We start from the raw sequence: 26500 nt of genomic DNA, 5'->3' as shown, positions 1-26500 counted from the left end.
TGATACCTAGGTGTGAACAGAAGGCCCTCCAAAATCGGGAAATAAATTGGGAGCCTCTGTCCGATACAATTTGGGAGGGCATCCCATGTAGGCGAAAAATCTCCCTAGCGAATATCTCTGCCAATTCGGGAGAAGACGGTAGTTTAGGCAGAGGAATGAAGTGAGCCATCTTAGTGAATCTGTCAACCACGGTGTGAATAACAGTCTGTTTTTTAGAGATAGGTAGATCGACAATAAAGTCCATGGCCAAGCAGGACCATGGTTTCTCTGGAACCTCTAAGGGATGCAGGAATCCACATGGGAGTGTATGGGGTTGTTTGGTTTTAGTGCAAACCTCACAAGCAGCGATGAAATCTTTAGTATCTTTACGTAAAGCAGGCCACCAGAAGTCTTTGGAAATCAAAGCAAATGTTTTGCGAATACCAGGATGTCCCGCCATCTTGCTGTTATGGAGGCACTGCAACAGTTCCAGTTGAAGAGCAGGAGGAACGAAATGTCGACCCGCAGGAGTCTGTTTAGGTGCAAGATGTTGCAGCTTAATGATCTTGGCCAGTAACGGGGAGTGAATCCTGAGATTCGTATTAGCAACAATATTGCATTTCGGAACTATAGAAGAAAGAACCGGTTCCGGTATAGTAGAGGGTTCATATTGGCGAGATAAAGCATCGGCTTTAGAGTTCTTAGAACCAGGTCTGTAAGTCAGCACATAATTGAAGTGAGTCAGGAATAAGGACCAACGTGCTTGCCTAGAAGACAGACGCTTGGCCTCCCCAATATAGGACAAGTTTTTGTGGTCCGTCAAAATAGTAATAGGGTGTAAGGTCCCCTCCAATAAATGTCTCCACTCCTTTAAGGCTTTAATGACCGCTAACAGTTCCCTGTCTCCGATGTCATATCTGCTCTCAGGCCCAGAAAGTTTCTTGGAAAAAAAACCACACGGGTGTAGTGGTTTATCCACCCCTAACCTTTGTGACAGAACCGCACCTACTCCTGTCTCAGAGGCATCGACCTCGAGTAGAAACGACAAAGTCGTATCAGGATGGACTAAAATTGGAGCAGAAGCAAAAAGTTCTTTGAGATTCTTGAAAGCAACGAGAGCTTCAGTAGACCACGTCTTAGTATCCGCCCCCTGTTTGGTCATATTGGTAATGGGCGCAATAATAGACGAGTAGCCCTTAATGAAGCGCCTATAATAATTGGAGAAACCAATAAAACGCTGAATAGCCTTGAGTCCCTTAGGCAATGGCCAATCTAGAATAGACTGGAGTTTGTCAGGGTCCATCTTAAAGCCCTCCCCAGAAATCACGTATCCCAGAAAGTCTATCTGGGTCTGGTCAAAACTGCATTTCTCCAACTTACAGTATAAACCGTGTTGCAGAAGTTTGTGTAACACCTTTCTGACTTGTCTATGGTGAGTCTCAATCTCTCTAGAGTGTATGAGTATGTCATCCAGGTAGACAATAACACAATCATGTTGGAATTCCCTAAGAACTTCGTTAATCAAATCTTGAAAAACTGCAGGTGCGTTACAAAGACCAAAGGGCATGACCGTGTACTCATAATGACCATAGCGGGTATTAAACGCTGTCTTCCACTCGTGACCTTGCTGAATTCTCACCAAGTTATATGCCCCTCTGAGATCCAACTTGGTGAAAATTTTAGAATCCTTTAGCCGGTCAAAGAGCTCGGTAATCAGGGGAATAGGATAGGCATTTCTGATGGTTATTTTATTCAAACCTCGGTAATCGATGCAAGGTCTGAGTGAACCATCCTTCTTTTTAACAAAAAAAAATCCAGCCCCGGCAGGAGAGGAAGATCTCCTAATGAATCCCTTGTCTAAATTCTCCTGAATATACTCCTCTAAAACAGCATTCTCTTTAGTGGATAGAGGGTATACATGGCCCCTGGGTGGCATGGTACCAGGCAATAGGTTAATTTTACAATCAAATGTCCTGTGTGGGGGTAGCGTATCAGCGTTCTTCTTGTCGAACACTGCTTTTAAGTCCAGGTATAGAGGAGGTATCTGTATCCCCTTAGACTGGGTAGAACTATCTGGTGTGTTAATTACAGCCAATGGGGATACCCTGCGTAAACACCTCTCCTGACAACCCTGACCCCATGAGAGTATTTCCCCTAACTCCCAATCGATAATAGGATTATGTCTCCTTAACCATGGGTACCCCAGAACTATGGGAACAGAAGGAGACGAAATGAGCATAAGTGATAAGTTCTCCTCGTGTAAGATACCAGCAGTTAGGTTAATAGGTATAGTCTCACGCGAGATAACAGGCTCGAGTAGCGGTCTATCATCTATGGCCTCAACGGCCAAAGGTATCTTTCTTAACTGGGATGGGATAGTGTGTTTAGTAGCAAAGGCTTGGTCGATAAAATTCTCAGCAGCACCGGAATCTATCAAGGCCATGGTCTTTAGCACTCCCTTCTCCCACGTTAAAGAAACTGGTAACAGCAACCTGTGATTTTTATAATTATGAGTAGAGGACAAAATAGAAACACCCAAGGCCTGTCCTCTAGAGAAACTTAGGTGCGGGCGTTTCCCGAGCGAATAGGACAATTCAGGCGCAAGTGCCCTCTGACTCCACAATACATACATAATCCCTCCCTTCTCCTGTACTGTCTCTCCTCTTCTGAGAGGCGAGTATTGCCTATCTGCATAGGTTCAGGAAACAGTGAGGTATTGGAATCAGGACTTTGAAATGCGGGTGCTAATTTAAAGGTAGGTCTAAGGTTCCTCTCTCGAGTGTTCTGTCTCTCTCTTAAACGCTCATCAATACGAGAAATGAACGAAATTAAGTCCTCTAAATTCTCAGGGAGCTCCCTAGTAGCAACCTCGTCAAGGATAACATCTGATAACCCGTTCAAAAATACATCTATATAAGCCTGCTCATTCCACTTGACTTCTGCCGCCAGAGACCTGAACTCTAGTGCATAATCCACAAGTGTTCGGTTCTCCTGTCTCAGGCGCAACAGTAATCTGGCTGCATTGACCTTTCTACCAGGCGGGTCAAAAGTTCTTCTAAAGGCAGCTACAAAGGCATTATAATTATATACCAACGGGTTATCGTTCTCCCATAATGGGTTGGCCCATCTCAGAGCTTTCTCAATGAGTAAGGTGACAATAAATCCAACTTTCGCCCTATCGGTAGGATAGGAGCGAGGTTGCAATTCGAAGTGAATACTGATCTGGTTTAAAAAACCACGACACTTCTCAGGTGAACCACCATAGCGTACTGGTGGGGTAATACGAGAAGAGGCACCTACAGTGGCTACCTCTAGGCCTGTACCCACAGAGGAAATTGGAGTAGTACGCGTCTCCTCTGGTGGGTTATTAGCACAAGATAATAACGCCTGTAGTGCTAAGGCCATTTGGTCCATTCTGTGTTCCATGGCGTCAAACCTGGAATCAGAGGGACAAACCTGACTGTTTGTACCTGCAGGATCCATTGGCCCTGTCGTAATGTCAGGATCGGGACAGGGATCCAACACGCAAAGTACAAACAGGTACAGGATACGTATACCGGACCTTAGAATGGGCGGACTAACGTACGGAGAGTATAGAGAATGGTCAGAGACAAGCCGAGGTCGAGGGAACGAGAAGACAGGTAAGCGAGGAACAAGCCGGGTCAAGGATAACAGAGGTAAACAGAGTAAGTCAAACAAGCCGGGTCGGAACCAAAAGGATAACTGAAAAACACCAGAGCACTGTGTGACTAGACAGGCTAGAACCACGACAGGGCAATGAGCAACAGGGCGAAGTATGTTTAAATACCCTGGCTAGAGAGGATAGACACGCCTCCGACGAGTCCTGATTGGTCTCCAACGGATTGAGTGACAGGTCGTTCCGGATTGGCGTCATGACGTCGGTCTCCGGGCACCATGCTACATAAGGAAGTGACTCCCTCGCGGCCGGCGTTTATGTGACCGGGTCGACCGCGAGGAACAGGGGAAACATGGCGTCCGGACGGATAAACGTCTAAGTCTCTACCTCTCTCGGAGGTAGAGACCTCAGGTACCCTGACAATAATAGAGGAAAAGAAGCAGCAATTCGTTGTTTATTCGAGTTTATTCATTCGGATGAAACCGGAAACCCGGGAACACGTGGAAACTCATGAACGGCCGGTGAATGGGCACGAAATATGCACTTTTAAGTGAAGTACTTTGAAAGAGTTACTAGAGGCAAGAGGAACAATAGCCAGCAACAAGGCAAAGGCTATGCTAATTGCAGAGCTGATGGAAGGAGACAGAGCCGCAGCTGCTGCAGCACCTCCAAGGGAGGAGAAGCCAACTGAATTTGCAAAAGAATATAGGAGCAGGGTGGCTCTGCTTCCAACAGCACCATCTGACGAGATGGCTAACAGGATTTTTGCAGATGTGCAGGAATACATCATGCTTCGGAGGTCGCAGATGAACCAGCAAACAGGAGCAAGAGCCACGACACCTGTTAACATCATTCTAGGGAAAGCTAAAATTCCCTACCAAGCTTTTAAGAGCTATTCGGAAGCGGATGGTGAGGTAGATGACTACCTGCAGCACTTTGAAAGGTTGTGCAAACTACACAACATCAGTTAGGCTGACCGGATACCGCTATTAGCAGGGAGATTATCTGGGCGCACAGCAGAAGCGTACCGGGTGGTGGCAGATGAGGACAGCACAGACTATAACAAGGTGAAAGAGGCCATTTTAGCCCGGTATGCGATTACCGCAGAGGCCTACAGCTTAAAGTTCAGAGACATTCAAAAGACCACGAAAGACACCCACGTGGAATGGGCACATCACCTACAACGCGCTGCAAAGGGGTGGTTAGAAGCCACACAAATTAGCACCATGGAGGACCTGCTCCAGTTAATGGTCATGGAACAGCTCTTCAAGGGGATGCCCGGCGGGACCACCCCATGCACAACCAAACCACCTACAAACCTACCCCTACGACACCCGCTGTGACTTCCACGTTCCAGCCACGACCTGGGGTAAGCCAAAACACTTACAACCCCAGGTACCCTGCACGCCCTCCAATTCGGTGTCACACCTGCAACCAGCAAGGGCATATCCAGCGAGACTGTCCCTGCAACTGACCCAGACCCAGTTGGAATAATGCAGCACCCAGCAACCGAGCAGCCGTACACTGTGTGCAAGCAGATCCATATCGAGCACCCGAAACCTTCACTCCCCGGGAAGAACTGCTGGGGACACTACATGCAGTAAACCCCATTCAAGCTGTCCCTGACAACTGACAAAGTCATTGACAAGAGGTCCAGATGGAAGGGAAAAAGGTGCAAGGACTTTGTGACTCTGGGGCTACCTTAACACTGGTCTGGAACCACCTGGTTCCTAAGAGCAACCTAACGGGAGACTGTGTTGCTGTACGGGTGGCTGGAGGAGCCATTTATAAAGTACCGACTGCCAAGGTACATTTGAATTGGGGAGCGGGGCATGGCAATGTGGAGGTGGGGATGATGCAGGACCTACCCGCTGATGTAATTTTGGGCAACGACCTGGGGGAGCTGACTTCAGCTTTTGTTCCTCAAACCGCAGTACAAGAGGCGTACCTGGTTGTGACCCGGCAGCAGGCCCGCACCACGGCTCTGCCTAACCACTCTGAGGCTCAGGTAAGCAATGTACCCCCCTTGCCTAATGTCACGCCCTGGGAATCCCCCCTAGAATTTGGTTCTGAAGTGGCCATAGACCCCTCCTTGCAGATTTCCAAAGATCGCAGTAATAAAGACCAGGCAGGATTTGAAGGGGAGAGATATACCTGGGACAAGGGGCTGCTGTAAAGTCACACAGAAAAGGTAGTGTCCGGGTCTATACCCATACCCATTAAGCAATTAATAGTGCCTCGGAAGTATAGACTAAAGCTATTGCGCATCGCCCACGACATTCCTCTGTCTGGGCACTTAGGGATTAGCCGTACTAAGCACAGGCTGACCCAGAACATCTTCTGGCCAGGGATCTCACAGGACGTCAGGCGATATTGCCAGACCTGTGATACCTGCCAGAGGGTAGGGAAGAGGGGAGACCGATACAAAGCCCGGCTCCGCTCTCTTCCCATAATTGAAGAACCGTTCCGTAGGGTGGCGGTAGATATTATAGGACCCCTATGTAAACCCAGCCCCTCCGGCAAGAAATATGTCCTGACCGTGGTGGACTATGCCACCAGATACCCTCAAGCAGTGGCCTTAACTAATGTGCACGCAGAGACGGTAGCGGATGCCCTGATGCGAATATTTTCCCGGGTGGGATTTCCCAAGGAAATTATTTCGGATAGGGGCACCCAGTTTACCGCCGAAGTAGCACAACAACTCTGGAATATATGTGGAGTTCAGCAGATATTGAACTCCGCATATCACCCCCAGTCCAATGGGCTCTGTGAACGGTTTAACGGAACACTTAAACAGATGATCCGTACGTTCATAGACACTCAGAAGGACTGGGAAAGGTTTCTACCCCACTTACTGTTTGCCTATAGGGAAGTACCCCAGGAATCCACCGGGTTCTCTCCTTTCAAACTACTGTTCAGGAGGAGAGTGAGGGGCCCCCTGGACTTAATTTGGGAACACTGGGAGGGAGAAGAGACTATTAACGGCACCCCCATCGTACCTTATGTTTAGGGACCGCCTGGAGGTGCTGACCCAGAACGTACGCGACAACCTCCAGGCGGCCCAACAAAGGCAGCGCAGATGGTACGATAAGGGAGCCAGGGACCGCAGCTTTCAGGTGGGACAAAAGGTGTTAATTTTACTCCCCGTCCACAAGGACAAGCTGCAGGCCTCCTGGCAGGGCCCATACCAGGTGGTAGAGCAGATCTGTGATACCACCTATGTGATCGGTCCGGTCACAGGCGCGGGAGGCAAGCGCATGCTCCATGTGAACATGCTCAAGCCTTACCATGAGCGCACAGAAGTGGTAACCGCGATCTGTGCACCTGCCACTGAAGATTACGACAATTTGCCACTCCCAGATCTCCTAGACCAGGGGTAGGCAACCTTTTAGCAGCACTGTGCCGATATAGGATTGTGATGTCCCATAGCGTGCCGGTCCTATTTTAAAAAAAAAATGAGGTGTGTATGCTGCCGTATCCTGCTTGTGTTATTTTACTGTAATTGCTTTGTATCGTTGTATTTGTGCGTATATGCAGGGCCGTCTTTAATATTGACTGGACCCTGGGCAAAGCATTTTTTGGGGCCCCCTGGATCCTGTCCCCCCTCCCCAGGTGTGCAATCACGTCCTCCACCTCAACGCAGTGGCGGACCTAAAGTAGAGAGGTGCAAGAATTTATTTGGGCCTCCCTGTTGCACGAGTGATTAAAAGGTAGATCCACATCTGTCGTGCAACTCCAGTAATGCATTGACAGCTGGGGCTCTACCATTTACCCATGTTTCCAGGTCTTAGCACTAAGCGGTTTTTGTGTGTTCGAATGTAAACAGGTTTTTGTATGGAATATGTTTGTATGTGGTGTTGGCGTGACTGCAAGCATGTATTTGTGTAGTGTTGGTTTTTGAATGCAGGGGTGTATTTACATATAATTTTGGTGTGTAACACAGACATGTGTTTGTACATAGTGTTGAAATTTGAATGTAGGGGTGTATTTGTGTGTAGTGTTAGTGTGTGAATGCTGAGATGTATGCACATATACACACACACAGAGATATATACACACTGAAACACACACACAGACATACTGACATACTGACACACACACAGATTTACTGACACACACACACAGACATACTAACACACACACACAGACATGCTGACACACACACACAGATATACTGACACACAAACATACTGACACACAAACATACTGACACACAGATATACTGACACACACACAGACAGACATACTGACACAGACATGCTGACACACACACACTGACATACTGACACACACAGACATACTAACACACACACTGACAGACATACTGACACAGACATATACACACACACACAGATATACTGACACACACAAAAATTACACTTTTAAACCCACCCTCCAGTTTCCTACCTTTCCTGCTGGTGGCTAAAGGTGTTGGGAGTTGGGGTCTGGCTCTCTCGGCCAGCCCCCCTCCACTCTGCCTACTCTTCTTTCCCGCGCGCTCCTCTCTTTGTGGGAGGAAGTGATGCACGGCCGTCACTTCCTCCCAGCCTGTTGCCAAAAAGCAAGGGGCCTGCTCGCGCTGTTAAAGCGCCTCAGTGCGCCACCGGGACCCTGCTGACAGAAGCCCACCGGGTGGCCCTTTGTGCACGGGCCACCCGGTGGGCCTCCTTAGTGTGCGGATTACCGGCCGGGGGTTAGAAATAGTTGAGGCCAGCGGGGCTCACAATGCAGCTGCCCAGTTTGCCCCACGTTAAAGACGGCCCTGCGTATATTAGCTATTATATTGTATATGTTCATGAGTAGTTTATGGTATTGTGTATGATACATATGAATGTGAGTTGTGTATGGGGGCCGCTTGTGGAATTGTGTGGATGGATATGTCACATTGTGTGTTTGGTAGTATGTGTGGTGGCTGTTTGAGGTATTGCATGTGAGAGACTGCATGTGGGGTTGTGTGCATGTATGTGGATTGTTAGTGGTGTTGCGTTTGTGCAGATTATGTGTATGTTTGTGTGTGGGCTGTCCGTACTATGTGTATGAGGGATTACACAGGAATGCAGGATTCTGCATTCCTGTGTATATCTAGCAGTCTGGGTGGCTTCCCTGGGTTCCAGTGGGGACCAGACCAGCCAGGTACACAGGGCCGCCACCAGAAATTTTGGGGCCCCTAACTCAGCTCAGGGTCTGGGCCCCCTGGGGCCCGCCTCCAATCCCGCCCACAGGGTCCGCCTCCAAATCCCGCCCACAGGAATACACACAGACACAAAAACACACACTGATACAAAAGGACACAGACACACACACACACAAAAAAATACATACTAACAGACACACATACTGAAACAGAAATACACGCATATAGGCATACGTACTGACACACACATACTGAGACATACACACATATACAGACACACAGGCATACATAGTGACAGATAGACACATACTAACATACATACATACAGACACACATGCATGAGGACTTACACACACATACACCGACATCACATACGTACACACAGACATACATTAATTCATACTGGCATACATACATATAGACATACTGACATACTGACATACACACACAGACAGTCACAGACATTCTGACATACACACAGACATTCTGACATACATACAGACATACTAACATACACACAGACATACGTACAGACATTCTGACATACACACAGACATACAGACATACGTACAGACATACTGACATACGTACAGACATACTGACATACTGACATACACACAGACTTACTGACATACATACAGACATTCTGGCATACACACAGACATTCTGACATACGTACAGACATTCTAACATACATACAGACATTCTAACATACATACAGACATTCTAACATACACACAGACATTCTAACATACATACAGACATTCTGACATACACACAGACATACTAACATACACACAGACATACTAACATACACACAGACATACTAACATACACACAGACATACTGACATACGTACAGACATTCTAACATACACACAGACATTCTAACATACACACAGACATTCTAACATACATACAGACATCCTAACATACACACAGACATTCTAACATACACACAGACATACTGACATACGTACAGACATTCTAACATACACACAGACATTCTAACATACATACAGACATTCTAACATACACACAGACATTCTAACATACATACAGACATTCTAACATACACACAGACATTCTAACATACATACAGACATTCTAACATACACACAGACATTCTAACATACACACAGACATTCTAACATACACACAGACATTCTAACATACATACAGACATTCTAACATACACACAGACATTCTAACATACATACAGACATTCTAACATACACACAGACATTCTAACATACACACAGACATTCTAACATACACACAGACATTCTAACATACACACAGACATTCTGACATACACACAGACATTCTAACATACACACAGACATTCTAACATACACACAGACATTCTGACATACATACAGACATTCTGACATACACACAGACATACATACACAAATACAGCTAATTTTTCTTACCTTTTTTGCAGGTGGAAGGCTGTGGCTGATGGGAGTCGGCGTGGCTCCTGCGGGCTGCAGGCCTGTCCTTCTTGCCTCCCGCGCGGTGCTGAGGGGAGGGGAGGGGAGGGAGCTGGGAGGAAGTGACGGCCACTTCCTCCCAGCAGTACTTTGCGGTTGGGATTTTTTTTTAAGGGGCCCGGTCGCGCTATTGCACGGCCGCAGCGCTGACCGGGCCCCTGAAGATACAGGGCCCATGGGGTGGCCCTAAGTGAGTGGGCCACCCGATGGGCCCCATCAGCATGCGCTACACGTGGGGCCCGGGCGGCCGGGCCCCCCAGGGCCGCCGGGCCCGTGACAACCGTTATGGTTGTCACCCCCTGATGGCGGCCCTGCAGGTACATATCAAGGACAGGAGCTGCAACAGCAACTGCGAGCTGCTCTACTACAGTGTGGATTCCTATTCACAAGTGCTGGGAGGAAGTGATCTGAGATCACTACCTCCTACGTGCTGCAATGCATAAATTGAGGATTGTCCTTCACCACCTTTTCGGATTAGCAGATATCTGAAGTTTTACTGGGACTCCTAATAGGCCAGAGCCTATTTGTCTCTAGCAGCCTTGAGTGCCGTGCAAAGACACCTCGAGTGCCGTGCATGGCACTAGTGCCGTAGGTTGCCTACCTCTGTCCTAGACCAAGAGGGCCAGAGCGGAGACCTGGGTGAAGTACAGTTAGGAGAACGGTTAAACCCCCAGGAGCGGACCCAGGTCGAAAGACTTATCCAGGAAAAGAGAGCCATTTTTTTTAACTGGCCCGGGTACACTCCGTTATCTATAGACCAGACCCCCCTTCGCCAACCTCCTTATCGCATACCCGAATCTGTTAAAGGAAGTATGCGGGGGGGAAATTGAGGAAATGATACAGTTAGGAGTAATAGAACATTCTGACAGCCGCTGGGCCTCTCCGGTAGTCCTAGTACCGAAACGGGACGGCACAACCCGTTTCTGTGTGGACTACCGGAGGCTCAACGATAAGACTACCTCAGACGCCTACCCTATGCCTACCCTATGCCGATAGACGAGCTCCTAGACAAAATGGCCAGAGGCCAGTACCTCACCACAATAGATCTGTGCAAAGGGTACTGGCAAATTCCGTTAGCCGAGGATGCCATCCCCAAGTCGGCATTTGTCACCCCGTTTGGCCTGTATCAGTTTAAGGTCATGCCATTTGGGATGAAAAATGCCCCGGCTACCTATCAGAGGATGGTAGACCAGCTACTGGATGGGTTTCAGGAGTATGCATGCCCATACTTGAATGATATAGCCATTTTTAGCTGCTCCTGGCCCGAACACCTGACCCACATAGGAGCCGTACTAGACCGGATTAGGGAGGCCGGACTGACCCTCAAGCCCAGCAAGTGCCATATAGGGATGGCAGAAGTACAATACTTAGGGCACAGAGTAGGCAGCGGGCTACAGAAACCTGAACCCGCTAAGAGAGAAGCAGTCGCCCAGTGGCCAACTCCTCGCACCAAAACCCAGGTGCTCGCATTCCTCGGTACCGCAGGGTACTACAGAAAATGTGTAGCCAACTATAGCACTATAGCGAAACCCCTCACGGATTTAACCCGTAAAAACCTCCCCAAGATAGTTGCATGGGCCCCAGAGTGTTAACAGGCCTTTCAACAGCTCAAAACGGCTTTCAGTAAATCACCTGTACTTTCTGCTCCTGATCCAACTAAACGTTTTCTATGTTCTATGTTTGGTTTGGGAGCAATACTGAGCCAAGTCGGAGCAGATGGCGGCAAGCACTCTGTAGCTTATCTAAGCCGGAAACTTTTGCCCAGAGAAGTGAGCTACGCCGCCATTGAAAAAGAGTGCCTGGCTGTGGTGTGGGTCCTCAAAAAGCTGCAACCCTATTTGTATGGACAACCGTTTACATTACTCACAGATCACAACCCGTTGGTGTGGCTGAACAGGGTGTCAGGAGACAATGACAGGCTGCTGCGCCGGAGTTTGGCACTGCAGCCCTTTGACTTTACAATCCACTATCGCCCTGGGAAACAAAATGGCAACACTGATGGGTTGTCCAGACAAACAGACATTGAACCATGATCTGTGAGTACTCCTCCAGACATCCCCAAGCCGATCAGTTGGGATCAGACTGTGTATGCCGGCTTGGTTCTGGGGGAGCATTGTGGCAAAAGCAGCCACTTTAAAACTATGTGTGCTTAAATATGTGTGTACCACTTTAAGAACCAAGCATATGTATGTATAATGTGGTTCAGGTGAACTATAGCGTTCGTATGCTGGCGGCATGAAAACCGCCAGCATTCATGCAATTGTTTCACGAACAGTGAATTTCAACACTGTTCGTGAAACGAACAATCTACCGAAGGGAGACCACACACAGGAGGTCATGTGTCTCCCATTAAGGATTGCAACATTGTTGCAATCGGTAATTAAGAGGATTCAGGGTGGGCGTCGTACAGCTACCGACCACGTGGCGGTCGGCCATCTTGGATCCTTTGTTAGCCCAGCGGTATTTGGTCATCGAGCGCCTGGAACTAAAATCGGCTACTCGGCGGCACAAATACCGCTGGACTTCCAAGCCGTTCGGGAGCCCCGGTCCTTCGGTAATGTGTTTCCCTAAGGTCAATTGGTAGTTTGAATGTAACTTAGAAATAATGTGTGTTTCGTGCGGCGTTCGGTTATTTAAGCTTGGATCTGAGCGGTACTTTCACGAAATGTGCGCTCAGTCCCCAGCTATCTACCGAACGTCCATTCGTTTAAATCTAACGAGTATGTTAGTTCTGCTGTACGGAGGGATAATCCACTTAACTGTATATTCTAGTGGGAGTATCCCTCTCGTACAGCAGTGCATGATGGGAGAAATGTCCAGGTTGTTCAGTTCCCCATGTAGTCCCCTACTGTACAAGCCCTGTAATGTCAGTAGGGAAACCCCTTGCAAGGAGAATCCCATAAATACTGTGACCTGTGATTAACAGCTCAGTTGACTCCCAGCCTATGTGTCGTCTAGTTCTTGGGAAGGAAGGATTTTAATCCAACTAAAGGAGTAACTGTATACACCACGGACAGAGGAGAACAAAATAGCTGTGCCCAAATATTGAGAGTCGGCGCAAGGGAGAAAACATGATAAATATAGATTGAGGCAAGTGGTAAGGTGGATAGTAGACGATACAAGGGGTATAAGGAAAAGAAAATTGAAAAGAAAAAAGTTGCATGTCGTACTTGTTTTGCCTTTGCAGCCCTCTTGTTCAATGGTTGGAACATTCCATTTTTATGACCTGAGTTTTCTTAAACTGTGCTGCCACCACGATGCGCATCTTTTTTCCGTTTACAAACAAACGAAAACTAAAGAGTTTCACTATCTTAAAGACTTTTGGCTGCATGACACTGTAGGTGCAAGAGAAATGATATTGTTACAGACACTGAGCTTATTGTGTGTGGATACTAAGACAAGCTTGTGTTTTTTTTTTTTTTACTGTTAAAAGAAAGTTACACGTCAAGCCCCAGTGGCCTAATGGATAAGGCACTGGCCTCCTAAGCCAGGGATTGTGGGTTCAAGTCCCATCTGGGGTGCACCCGCGTGTTGAAGGTAGTTGAAATTGAGTATGGTACTCAAATTTAGCATCCCCCAAATGTAAAATTTTATTCGCTGATGAGATTATGTGAGGTTTAATCATGGAAACAAGTAGTTGTGTAAACCTAACAAGGATCTTCACTAAAGTGAAAATGATCAGGAATTTCAAGTGTATTTCAATTTAAAGGACCAAGTGGACAATTTTCTCCAAGTTACCTACGCCTTCAGTTCAGCTGCGTCGGCCTTGATTTTAAAATTCACTTTAAATTCTGGACAATTCTCAATTCAGTGAATATATCTGTACGATCATTAAATTGCCACATGAAACTTGCATTCAACTAATTAGAAGTTAACTGAGAACACATGGACAGCGCAGGTTTGGGTGAAAACACAGAAGTTGTAGAACAAGCATTTTGCTCAAGTGGCGCAATCGGTTAGCGCGCGGTACTTATAAGGCAGTATCTGTTGAGCAATGCCGAGGTTGTGAGTTCAAGCCTCACCTTGAGCAGTTTTTGCATTTGCTTTTCATTGGTTTATCTGCAAGGTCCAGCACGTTGTCTCCAATCAGCTCTCAACGCCTCACCAGTCCAACAGGATGTAAATGGATTCTATTTTGTCCCTCTGTTTGCCCTTGTTTTTATTTGCTCTTAAATTCATCGTACTATTTTTGTTAGGGATTGCCTTTTTTTTAGTAGAAGTGTTATCTTGGGCAATTTTTGTCCAAGGGGCGGAGCTTAAGCAAAGTTCCACTTCGGTTGCTAAGCGGATTTACTGACAATCCATCAGTGAAAAGAATGCAACTAAAGGACAAACTGTATACACCACGGACAGAGGAGAACAAAATAGCTGTGCCCAAATATTGAGAGTCGGCGCAAGGGAGAAAACATGATAAATATAGATTGAGGCAAGTGGTAAGGTGGATAGTAGACGATACAAGGGGTATAAGGAAAAGAAAATTGAAAATAAAAAAGTTGCATGTCGTACTTGTTTTGCCTTTGCAGCCCTCTTGTTCAATGGTTGGAACATTCCATTTTTATGACCTGAGTTTTCTTAAAATGTGCTGCCACCACGATGCGCATCTTTTTTCCGTTTACAAACAAACGAAAACTAAAGAGTTTCACTATCTTAAAGACTTTTGGCTGCATGACACTGTAGGTGCAAGAGAAATGATATTGTTACAGACACTGAGCTTATTGTGTGTGGATACTAAGACAAGCTTGTGTTTTTTTTTTTTTATTGTTGAAAGAAAGCTACACGTCAAGCCCCAGTGGCCTAATGGATAAGGCACTGGCCTCCTAAGCCAGGGATTGTGGGTTCAAGTCCCATCTGTGGTGCACCCGCGTGTTGAAGGTGCTTGAACTTGAGTATGGCACTCAAATTTAGCATCCCCCAAATGTAATATTTTATTCGCTGATGAGATTATGTGAGGTTTAATCATGGAGACAAGTAGTTGTGTAAACCTAACAAGGTTCTTCACTAAAGTGAAAATGATCAGGAATTTCAAGTGTATTTCAATTTAAAGGACCATGTGGCCAATTTTATCCAAGTTACCTACGCTTTCAGTTCAGCTGCGTCGGCCTTGATTTTAAAATTCACTTTAAATTCTGGACAATTCTCAATTCAGTGAATATATCTGTACGATTATGAAATTGCCACATGAAACTTGCATTCAACTAATTAGAAGTTAACTGAGAACACATGGACAGCGCAGGTTTGGGTGAAAACATAGAAGTTGCAGAACAAGCAACTTGCTCTAGTGGCGCAATCGGTTAGCGCGCGGTACTTATAAGGCAGTATCTGTTGAGCAATGCCGAGGTTGTGAGTTCAAGCCTCAACTGGAGCAGTTTTTGCATTTGCTTTTCATTGGTTTATCTGCAAGGTCCAGCACGTTGTCTCCAACCAGCTCTCAACGCCTCACCCGTCCAACAGGATGTAAATGGATTCTATTTTGTCCCTCTGTTTGCCCTTGTTTTTATTTGCTCTTAAATTCATCGTACTATTTTTGTTAGGGATTGCCTTTTTTTTTAGTAGAAGTGTTATCTTGGGCAATTTTTGTCCAAGGGGCGGAGCTTAAGCAAAGTTCCACTTCGGTTGCTAAGCGGATTTACTGACAATCCATCAGTGAAAAGAATGCAACTAAAGGACAAACTGTATACACCACAGACAGAGGAGAACAAAATAGCTGTGCCCAAATATTGAGAGTCGGCGCAAGGGAGAAAACATGATAAATATCGATTGAGGCAAGTGGTAAGGTGGATAGTAGACGATACAAGGGGTATAAGGAAAAGAAAATTGAAAAGAAAAAAGTTGCATGCGTACTTGTTTTGCCTTTGCAGCCCTCTTGTTCAATGGTTGGAACATTCCATTTTTATGACCTGAGTTTTCTTAAAATGTGCTGCCACCACGATGCGCATCTTTTTTCCGTTTACAAACAAACAAAAACTAAAGAGTTTCACTATCTTAAAGACTTTTGGCTGCATGACACTGTAGGTGCAAGAGAAATGATATTGTTACAGACACTGAGCTTATTGTGTGTGGATACTAAGACAAGCTTGTGTTTTTTTTTTTTTTTTTTTTTCTGTTAAAAGAAAGTTACACGTCAAGCCCCAGTGGCCTAATGGATAAGGCACTGGCCTCCTAAGCCAGGGATTGTGGGTTCAAGTCCCATCTGGGGTGCACCCGCGTGTTGAAGGTGCTTGAACTTGAGTATGGCACTCAAATTTAGCATCCCCCAAATGTAATATTTTATTCGCTGATGAGATTATGTGAGGTTTAATCATGGAGACAAGTAGTTGTGTAAACCTAACAAGGTTTTTCACTAAAGTGAAAATGATCAGGAATTTCAAGTGTATTTCAATTTAAAGGACCAAGTGGACAATTTTCTCCAAGTTACCTACGCCTTCAGTTCAGCTGCGTCGGCCTTGATTTTAAAATTCACTTTAAATTCTGGACAATTCTCAATTCAGTGAATATATCTGTACGATCATGAAATTGCCACATGAAACTTGCATTCAACTAATTAGAAGTTAACTGAGAACACATGGACAGCGCAGGTTTGGGTGAAAACACAGAAGTTGTAGAACAAGCATTTTGCTCTAGTGGCGCAATCGGTTAGCGCGCGCTACTTATAAGGCAGTATCTGTTGAGCAATGCCGAGGTTGTGAGTTCAAGCCTCACCTTGAGCAGTTTTTGCATTTGCTTTTCATTGGTTTATCTGCAAGGTCCAGCACGTTGTCTCCAACCAGCTCTCAACGCCTCACCAGTCCAACAGGATGTAAATGGATTCTATTTTGTCCCTCTGTTTGCCCTTGTTTTTATTTGCTCTTAAATTCATCGTACTATTTTTGTTAGGGATTGCCTTTTTTTTTAGTAGAAGTGTTATCTTGGGCAATTTTTGTCCAAGGGGCGGAGCTTAAGCAAAGTTCCACTTCGGTTGCTAAGCGGATTTACTGACAATCCATCAGTGAAAAGAATGCAACTAAAGGACAAACTGTATACACCACGGACAGAGGAGAACAAAATAGCTGTGCCCAAATATTGATAGTCGGCGCAAGGGAGAAAACATGATAAATATAGATTGAGGCAAGTGGTAAGGTGGATAGTAGACGATACAAGGGGTATAAGGAAAAGAAAATTGAAAAGAAAAAAGTTGCATGTCGTACTTGTTTTGCCTTTGCAGCCCTCTTGTTCAATGGTTGGAACATTCCATTTTTATGACCTGAGTTTTCTTAAAATGTGCTGCCACCACGATGCGCATCTTTTTTCCGTTTACAAACAAACGAAAACTAAAGAGTTTCACTATCTTAAAGACTTTTGGCTGCATGACACTGTAGGTGCAAGAGAAATGATATTGTTACAGACACTGAGCTTATTGTGTGTGGATACTAAGACAAGCTTGTGGGTTTTTTTTTTTTACTGTTAAAAGAAAGTTACACGTCAAGCCCCAGTGGCCTAATGGATAAGGCACTGGCCTCCTAAGCCAGGGATTGTGGGTTCAAGTCCCATCTGGGGTGCACTCGCGTTTTGAAGGTGGTTGAACTTGAGTATGGCACTCAAATTTAGCATCCCCCAAATGTAATATTTTATTCGCTGATGAGATTATGTGAGGTTTAATCATGGAGACAAGTAGTTGTGTAAACCTTACAGGGTTTTTCACTAAAGTGAAAATGATCAGGAATTTCAAGTGTATTTCAATTTAAAGGACCAAGTGGACAATTTTCTCCAAGTTACCTACGCCTTCAGTTCAGCTGCGTCGGCCTTGATTTTAAAATTCACTTTAAATTCTGGACAATTCTCAATTCAGTGAATATATCTGTACGATTATGAAATTGCCACATGAAACTTGCATTCAACTAATTAGAAGTTAATTGAGAACACATGGACAGCGCAGGTTTGGGTGAAAACACAGAAGTTGCAGAACAAGCAACTTGCTCTAGTGGCGCAATCGGTTAGCGCGCGGTACTTATAAGGCAGTATCTGTTGAGCAATGCCGAGGTTGTGAGTTCAAGCCTCACCTAGAGCAGTTTTTGCATTTGCTTTTCATTGGTTTATCTGCAAGGTCCAGCACGTTGTCTCCAACCAGCTCTCAACGCCTCACTAGTCCAACAGGATGTAAATTGATTCTATTTTGTCCCTCTGTTTGCCCTTGTTTTTATTTGCTCTTAAATTCATCGTACTATTTTTGTTAGGGATTGCCTTTTTTTTTAGTAGAAGTGTTATCTTGGGCAATTTTTGTCCAAGGGGCGGAGCTTAAGCAAAGTTCCACTTCGGTTGCTAAGCGGATTTACTGACAATCCATCAGTGAAAAGAATGCAACTAAAGGACAAACTGTATACACCACAGACAGAGGAGAACAAAATAGCTGTGCCCAAATATTGAGAGTCGGCGCAAGGGAGAAAACATGATAAATATAGATTGAGGCAAGTGGTAAGGTGGATAGTAGACGATAAAAGGGGTATAAGGAAAAGAAAATTGAAAAGAAAAAAGTTGCATGTCGTACTTGTTTTGCCTTTGCAGCCCTCTTGTTCAATGGTTGGAACATTCCATTTTTATCACCTGAGTTTTCTTAAAATGTGCTGCCACCACGATGCGCATCTTTTTTCCGTTTACAAACAAACGAAAACTAAAGAGTTTCACTATCTTAAAGACTTTTGGCTGCATGACACTGTAGGTGCAAGAGAAATGATATTGTTACAGACACTGAGCTTATTGTGTGTGGATACTAAGACAAGCTTGTGTTTTTTTTTTTTTTTTTACTGTTAAAAAAAAAGTTACACGTCAAGCCCCAGTGGCCTAATGGATAAGGCACTGGCCTCCTAAGCCAGGGATTGAGGGTTCAAGTCCCATCTGGGGTGCACCCGCGTGTTGAAGGTGCTTGAACTTGAGTATGGCACTCAAATTTAGCATCCCCCAAATGTAATATTTTATTCGCTGATGAGATTATGTGAGGTTTAATCATGGAGACAAGTACCCGCGTGTTGAAGGTGCTTGAACTTGAGAATGGCACTCAAATTTAGCATCCCCCAAATGTAATATTTTATTCGCTGATGAGATTATGTGAGGTTTAATCATGGAGACAAGTAGTTGTGTAAACCTAACAGGGTTTTTCACTAAAGTGAAAATGATCAGGAATTTCAAGTGTATTTCAATTTAAAGGACCAAGTGGACAATTTTCTCCAAGTTACCTACGCCTTCAGTTCAGCTGTGTCGGCCTTGATTTTAAAATTCACTTTAAATTCTGGACAATTCTCAATTCAGTGAATATATCTGTACGATTATGAAATTGCCACATGAAACTTGCATTCAACTAATTAGAAGTTAACTGAGAACACATGGACAGCGCAGGTTTGGGTGAAAACACAGAAGTTGTAGAACAAGCAACTTGCTCTAGTGGCGCAATCGGTTAGCGCGCGGTACTTATAAGGCAGTATCTGTTGAGCAATGCCGAGGTTGTGAGTTCAAGCCTCACCTTGAGCAGTTTTTGCATTTGCTTTTCATTGGTTTATCTGCAAGGTCCAGCACGTTGTCTCCAACCAGCTCTCAACGCCTCACCAGTCCAACAGGATGTAAATGGATTCTATTTTGTCCCTCTGTTTGCCCTTGTTTTTATTTGCTCTTAAATTCATCGTACTATTTTTGTTAGGGATTGCCTTTTTTTTTAGTAGAAGTGTTATCTTGGGCAATTTTTGTCCAAGGGGCGGAGCTTAAGCAAAGTTCCACTTCGGTTGCTAAGCGGATTTACTGACAATCCATCAGTGAAAAGAATGTGTGACCAAGTGGACAATTTTCTCCAAGTTACCTACGCCTTCAGTTCAGCTGCGTCGGCCTTGATTTTAAAATTCACTTTAAATTCTGGACAATTCTCAATTCAGTGAATATATATGTACGATTATGAAATTGCCACATGAAACTTGTGTTATGGTACTTTTTAGCAGTAAACCAAAATGTTTAAATGTCTATCTGTTCCTGTCCAAATTAATAAAATTGAATTGCGTATATACGCTGAAGTAATTAAGTCTGACACACAAGGTTCAGGTTAAAATAACTTCGAGAAATTTATTGGCAAGTGATTAAAAAGCGGGCGCGCAGGCCCTTTTAAGAGGCATTTTACGTCATCATTGATTATTAGAATATCAGCAAATAAACATCATTAATTGGATTAATTGTTAAGTGTCGGGATTAGTGTCCTCCTATCAATATTATTAATTGGCTCAAAAACTAAGTGGTTAGTCCCGTGCCCACCCACCAAGAGGTGGGATTGTTCTGGACACGGGTGGGGACAAGGGGGTCTTGAGCGTCATTTTACACGGTCGGTGATCTCAGGCCTCGTGGCCAGGTGCAAAGTCTCTTATGAATAGAACATTTCATTACTACTGTGTTCTCATGGCCTTCAAATTATACTATGTTGCAAGTTAAGGAAAAGTCAGCAATTCCTGTGTTAATCATGTCTTTATAGAAAATACAGTCTTTATCTATTGTATTAGATGTGCTGGGAAATTCTGTCATGTAAGGTAGTTTTAAAATGAACAAGTTAGGTTATGAGGACAAAATGGAGGATTGAAGAAGTCAGGTTAGGAGGACAAAATGGAGGATTGTCACAGTATAAAGTTAAAATGGAGTTAGTGCAATAATTCAATACAAGTACAATAAAGATTTTTAATAATCCCACATCAGTCCCCCCTATGAAATGTTAGATTCTAAGAGATAAAAACTTTATTAAGTTAGTATCGGGAAGACGTGTTAACCCAAAGGCACAGAAACCCCGTGGCCGCTAGCTAGGTGTTAATGCAAAGTGCAAGACTGTCCCTAGATCTGACCCTGATAGGCTAACTCATCCGTCAGTATGGCTCTCGAACACTTCACACCCATGGGTGTCCCATGGCAGCTAACCCACCACTTCTCCACACGGGGCCTTTACCATTCACTGACAGATGCTGTCCCTAAGCTAGTCCCTTCCTAGAATTCCTGCACTTTATCAACAAAAGGGATTGTTTGCAGCGGCAGACAGGGTGAGTTGATGTCTTGGAAATCTTGGTCATCAACTTCGAGATGGGTGAAAGTGGGTGCCGCTTGGTCAACAGTCTTCATGAGGGATTTTCTCAGACATGGGAGGATACAACTTTATACACGGTAATACCATCTGGGGGTTTGACATCCTTGGTTAGGAGAGGATACTCCTTTGTCCATGCAATACATATGGACCTGTTAAAAGTATAGTGATAGGCAAAAAGGCTTAAAACACATTCCTCTACATCTACTGGCAGGATTAGAGGTACAGTACCCAGGTGAGGCCGGGCACCGCCACACACATAGCATGCGGTCTTATTATGCTTATTAGCATTATATTTCATCCATTCTAACCATAAATTTACATCATTAAAACCTGTTTCAGCGGCCATGGTATCTTCAAAGGTGGGGTTAGCAATGGCCATCATGTCTTGAAAGGTCTGGATATGAGGTTTTAATGGGTTAGGGACCATATGGGTGGCCCCTTGCCACTCAGAAGAGTTACACATATCTTTGAGGTAGAAATGCCCTAATTTACGGTAGGAACCCTTTTTCCAATACATTCCCATCACATACTGGTCTGCATCTGTTGGGCTTGGATGCTCAATGTTAAGGATTAATTTCATTGGTGTACCCCCCCCCAGGCTTTCTCAAAGTCATTCTCTGGAGAAGGGATCTACCATGATCATCTACTTTAGATAAGGCACTTTTTGGCTTGTAACCCCAGGCAGGTCCGGCATTCCATCCCGCCGCCCCCCAATGGTTACAATTGTGCCCCCATTGCTTGTCAACTACACAAACATATGGGTCTTTTGAATGAGGGATATCTCTATAGATACTCTGGATTTGTGATGTGGGAAATGGGCATTCTACAATATCACAGTAGTCAAAGGTGTAAGTAGCCACATGGGTGCATGATGAATTGTACCAGAAGGTATACCCACTAATATCTTTGGTGATGGCTACTTGCTGGGCCTTTATGAGGCTAATTAAGGAGAAGGTGTACCAGAGGTACATGCTTGTGCGGTATCTGCTTCCTCTGGGGCAGGGGACTTCTTGCAGTGGGAAGCGTGGATCCAATTTGGCCTACCGGCCAGTTTGACGGAGGTTGCGGTAATCAGGAGAACTTGGAATGGACCGTCAAATCTTGGTTCCAGGGTATTTTTCCGCACAAACTTCTTGACCAGAACCCAATCTCCGGGAAGCAGGTTATGGGTACCTGTATCCAATTCGGGATCTGGAATTGAAGAGAAAACTTGGGCATGTATTTTGTTTAAGGCACTTGAAAGTTCAGTTACATAGTCTACTAAAACATCTGATTGGAGCTGTAACTGCTGCGGATAATAACAACCTAGTCTGGGTGCTGTCCCAAATAGAATCTCATATGGGGACAGTGAATGCTTCCCTCTAGGTGTGTGCCTAACACTAAATAAAGCTATTGACAGGCTTTCTGGCCAGGGCATTTTTGTTTCTTGTGACATTTTTAACATTCTGGCTTTTAGAGTGCCATTCATGCGCTCTACTTTACCACTACTTTGTGGATGGTAAGGGGTGTGGAAGGCTAGAGTCACCCCTAGAGCAGTCCAAATTTCTTTAGTCACTGTTGCTGTGAAAGCTGGGCCTTGATCACTTTCAATGACTTCTGGGAGTCCGAACCTACATACTATCTCTGTAAGTAGGCGTCTTGCGGTTGTTTTTGCAGTGATATTGGCCACTGGGTAGGCCTCTGGCCATCCTGAGAACATGTCCACTATTACTAGTGCATATTCATGGGGCCCACTCTTGGGCATTTGGATGTGGTCAATTTGAATTCGCTGGAAGGGGTACATGGGCTTTGCCAGGTGTTTTGCAGGCACCTTGATTGGTCTTCCTGGATTGCATTTTGCACAAATGACACAGGCCTTACAGAAGCTGCTGATCAATGTTGTGATTCCGGGTGCTTCATAATACTTCTGTATGAGGGCGGCCATCAATTCCTTTGACAGGTGTGCAGGCCCATGTGCCCATTGGACAACTGCTGGATATAAATTTTTGGGAAGACAAAATTTGAAGTTGTTGTAATATACTCCGTCCTTTTGGACAGCTCCTTTCTTTTTCCATTTCTGGATTTCTTCAGGAGTGACTGCAGCTTGCTGTTCTCGCAAAATTCGCAAATCAGTAGGAAGAGTTTGCAGAGCAAAAATAGGGACTTCTTCTTCTTGTTCGGACACTTCTTCATCCACTTCCTGCAGATCCCTGGCCGCTAGCTTAGCAGCCTGATCAGCTAAATGGTTGCCCTTTGCTTCATCTGTATCCAATTTCCCATGGGCCTTGACTTTCAAAACGGCCACTTCTTTAGGGAGTAGGAGGGCATCCATTAGCTCCTTGATTGCAGTGCTGTGTTTGACTGGTGTACCGGCGGTGGTAAGAAATCCTCTTGTCTTCCAAATTAGGCCGAAGTCATGTGCCACACCCAGAGCATATCTTGAATCTGTATAGATGTTGGCACGTTTTCCTTCGGAAATTTTGCATGCTGAAGTCAGAGCCTGTAATTCAGCTTCTTGCGCAGACATTGCTGGTGGTAAAGATGATGATTTAATAACTTCATCTGTTGTGGTTACGGCATATCCTGTATGGTATCTTCCTTCTTCATCAGCATATCTTGAACCGTCCACAAACAGGGTAAAATCTGGATCTGGTAATGGATTCTCATGTACAGTTGGTAAGTGCACTGTTTCCATTTTCATCTGTTCGAAACAGTCATGAGGTGTTTCTGGGTCATAATCATTCACTATGACCAGATCTTGAAATTCTTTTTCTAGGAAGTGGCGTGGCCATGCTTCCAGAAGGTCAGTTGTTGAGTATTTGACAATACCATTTTCCTGTAGCTGTTCTTCATCCATGGTGGCCCATAGCTTCGCCATGGGCCCAAGATCATTCCATGACCTTGTCTTCAATTTGGTAACAGGAATATGTGGGATAGCAGTATCCCAATGGCGGTAGAGGTAGTTGAGTTGTTGAGGTAGTTGGACCAAGACCATGCTATTGCCTTCAGAGTCACAATAGAAATCTTGAGCAGTGAGCTTTACATCAGTCCAGTGGTAAAGCTCATCTTCATAGCAAGGTTCAGGAGTAATGTTCGGCTTGTACCACATGGTACAGAAGGCGTAATCCGGGCCTTCACAAAGAGGTGTCTCATCTTCATAAAATGTCAAATGTGGATGCATGACTTTCTTGATACATCCACAGAGCAGATAAATGTAGGTTTCATCTGTGATAAATCCATAATAGATACCCCCCTCAGGGAGTGGAAGAAGAGTGGACGGGTTAAGAACTTGACATCTTTGGATGGAAATGTTGTCAGGCAGAAGAAGATGGCACTGCAGGCGTAGGTGTCTGGCTGGAGACACGTGCTTGAGTTGGACTTGGTTGATGATGGCAGAAATGTCATGAGGGGCCAAAACAACCAGAGGGTGGCCAAGGACCAGGTCTGAGGTTCTTTCTATGAGCTCTCTTGCAGCAAAAACAGCCCTGAGACAGGAAGGAGTCCCTCTGGCCACAATGTCCAGTTGACATGAGAAATATCCAATAGGCCTCTGGCGGCCTCTTAAGTCATTAGTTTGGGTGAGAACTCCTGTTGCATGGCCTTGTCTTTCAGAGACAAATCATTTGAAAGGTTTGGAGTAGTCAGGTAGGCCCAAGGCAGGAGCAGAAGCAATGGCACGTTTTAGAGCATTGAAATTGTCCAGAGCTTCATTGGTCAAACAGAATGGGTCAGACTTAAGAGCATCATAGAGAGGTTGCATAAGCAGAGAGGCTTCTGGGATCCATGCTCTGCAGTAGGAAATGAGGCCTAGGAAGGCATGAAGAGACTTTGAAGTCCTTGGAGGTGGAATGTCCAGTACAGCTCTTACCCGGTCCCGAGTAAGATGTCTGGTACCTTGAGATAGGCAATGTCCAAGGAAAATTACTGAAGGTTGGCAGAATTGGAGCTTGATGAGCGAAGCTTTACATCCTTGTTCTGCCAAATAGCAAAGGAGACTAATTGAGCAATTTTCAGTAGTGGGTATATCATCTCCACAGAGCAACAAATCATCCACATACTGGAGCAGAACAACTTCTGGGTGCTCGGCTTGCCATGGGTCAAGGATGGTGGCCATGGCCTTTGCAAATTGACTTGGAGAATTTTGTGCCCCTTGGGGCATGACAGTCCAGGTATACTGTTGCATCACATGGGTGAAAGCAAACAGGTATTGGCAGGATGGGTCCAGTGGGACACTGAAAAAGGCATTGGCTAGGTCAATGACTGTGAAAAATTTTGCAGATGGTGGGACTCCAGAGAGCAGAGTATGGGGATTTGGTACAAGAGGGGTGTCCAGGACGGTAGCTTAATTGACAGCACGGAGATCCTGAACCATCCTGTACTTCTCTGGCTCACCTTTTGGAGTTTTCTTTTTCACAGGGAATAATGGGGTGTTGCATTCAGATTTACATTTTACCAGGGCACCCTTCTCCAAGAGTGCCTTGATGTGGATAGAAATGGCAGCAGCCTGTGCTGGTTTTAATGGATATTGTGGCTTTCTTGGTAACTTAGCTCCTGGAATAAGCTTTACCACCACAGGGGGAACATTTAGGTGACCTATGTCCTCTGGGCCTGAGGACCATAACTTGGCGGGCACCTGTGTTTTTAATACCTCTGGGAAATTGGACCTTAATTCTGCTGCTTTCTCACGGGGCTTTTCTAAATGCAGCATCAGAGGCAAAGAGCACAAGGCTGAGGTGTCTGATTCAGATAGAGGTGTGGACATTTCTACCTGCCCATCCGGGGTGAAGGTGATGGATGCTTGCAGGCGTGAGAGAACATCAGCACCTAACAGGTTAATTGGGCATGTGGAGGATACTACAAAGCGAGCAAGCAGGCTAGAACCAACTCGTAGTGGAGTTGTTAGAGGGCTATGTCTCGGCTGGCCATCCACTCCAACACAAGAGACATCAATATTTGACAGAAAAGATGGGTCTGGCAGGTCTTGTTCTCGCAGAACACTACGGGCTGCACCTGTGTCAACAAGAAATGTGGTAGGGTGGCCTTCAATGGGCAAAGTGACTGTGGCAAGTGGCCCCCCTTTATCCCCTGTAGACACTGCCATGACAGGGGTCACAGACACAGGCTTGCCAATTTCCTATTCATCGGGTTCCTCAACTATTGGAACCTCTTTTTCGGCCTTAGTGGCCGGGGCAGGCCTGGATG

General features: G+C 45.2%; 10 non-coding genes across 10 annotated transcripts; all 10 read left to right on the top strand.

Annotated features, from left to right (window-relative positions):
- The first annotated feature begins 13693 nt into the window (after positions 1-13693).
- On the top strand, positions 13694-13766 carry TRNAR-CCU (transfer RNA arginine (anticodon CCU)). The gene has a single exon. It is a non-coding gene; the product is annotated as a tRNA-Arg (tRNA).
- A 416-nt stretch (positions 13767-14182) lies between these two features.
- On the top strand, positions 14183-14275 carry TRNAI-UAU (transfer RNA isoleucine (anticodon UAU)). Its single transcript is given in 2 exon segments — positions 14183-14220; positions 14240-14275. It is a non-coding gene; the product is annotated as a tRNA-Ile (tRNA).
- Positions 14276-15028: 753 nt separating this feature from the next.
- Positions 15029-15101, top strand: TRNAR-CCU (transfer RNA arginine (anticodon CCU)). Its single transcript has one exon. It is a non-coding gene; the product is annotated as a tRNA-Arg (tRNA).
- Positions 15102-15517: 416 nt separating this feature from the next.
- On the top strand, positions 15518-15610 carry TRNAI-UAU (transfer RNA isoleucine (anticodon UAU)). The gene is given in 2 exon segments: positions 15518-15555; positions 15575-15610. It is a non-coding gene; the product is annotated as a tRNA-Ile (tRNA).
- A 760-nt stretch (positions 15611-16370) lies between these two features.
- TRNAR-CCU (transfer RNA arginine (anticodon CCU)) lies at positions 16371-16443 on the top strand. Its single transcript has one exon. It is a non-coding gene; the product is annotated as a tRNA-Arg (tRNA).
- A 416-nt stretch (positions 16444-16859) lies between these two features.
- TRNAI-UAU (transfer RNA isoleucine (anticodon UAU)) lies at positions 16860-16952 on the top strand. Its single transcript is given in 2 exon segments — positions 16860-16897; positions 16917-16952. It is a non-coding gene; the product is annotated as a tRNA-Ile (tRNA).
- Positions 16953-17707: 755 nt separating this feature from the next.
- Positions 17708-17780, top strand: TRNAR-CCU (transfer RNA arginine (anticodon CCU)). The gene has a single exon. It is a non-coding gene; the product is annotated as a tRNA-Arg (tRNA).
- Positions 17781-18196: 416 nt separating this feature from the next.
- Positions 18197-18289, top strand: TRNAI-UAU (transfer RNA isoleucine (anticodon UAU)). The gene is given in 2 exon segments: positions 18197-18234; positions 18254-18289. It is a non-coding gene; the product is annotated as a tRNA-Ile (tRNA).
- A 759-nt stretch (positions 18290-19048) lies between these two features.
- Positions 19049-19121, top strand: TRNAR-CCU (transfer RNA arginine (anticodon CCU)). Its single transcript has one exon. It is a non-coding gene; the product is annotated as a tRNA-Arg (tRNA).
- Positions 19122-19650: 529 nt separating this feature from the next.
- TRNAI-UAU (transfer RNA isoleucine (anticodon UAU)) lies at positions 19651-19743 on the top strand. The gene is given in 2 exon segments: positions 19651-19688; positions 19708-19743. It is a non-coding gene; the product is annotated as a tRNA-Ile (tRNA).
- The last annotated feature ends 6757 nt before the right edge of the window (positions 19744-26500 follow it).

The sequence above is a fragment of the Pelobates fuscus genome, chromosome 6, assembly GCF_036172605.1.
Source record: "Pelobates fuscus isolate aPelFus1 chromosome 6, aPelFus1.pri, whole genome shotgun sequence".
In the NCBI taxonomy this organism is placed as follows: Eukaryota; Metazoa; Chordata; class Amphibia; order Anura; family Pelobatidae; genus Pelobates; species Pelobates fuscus.
The sequence above is the reverse complement of the archived record's forward strand: the minus strand, read 5'-3'. Positions and strand labels throughout refer to the sequence as shown.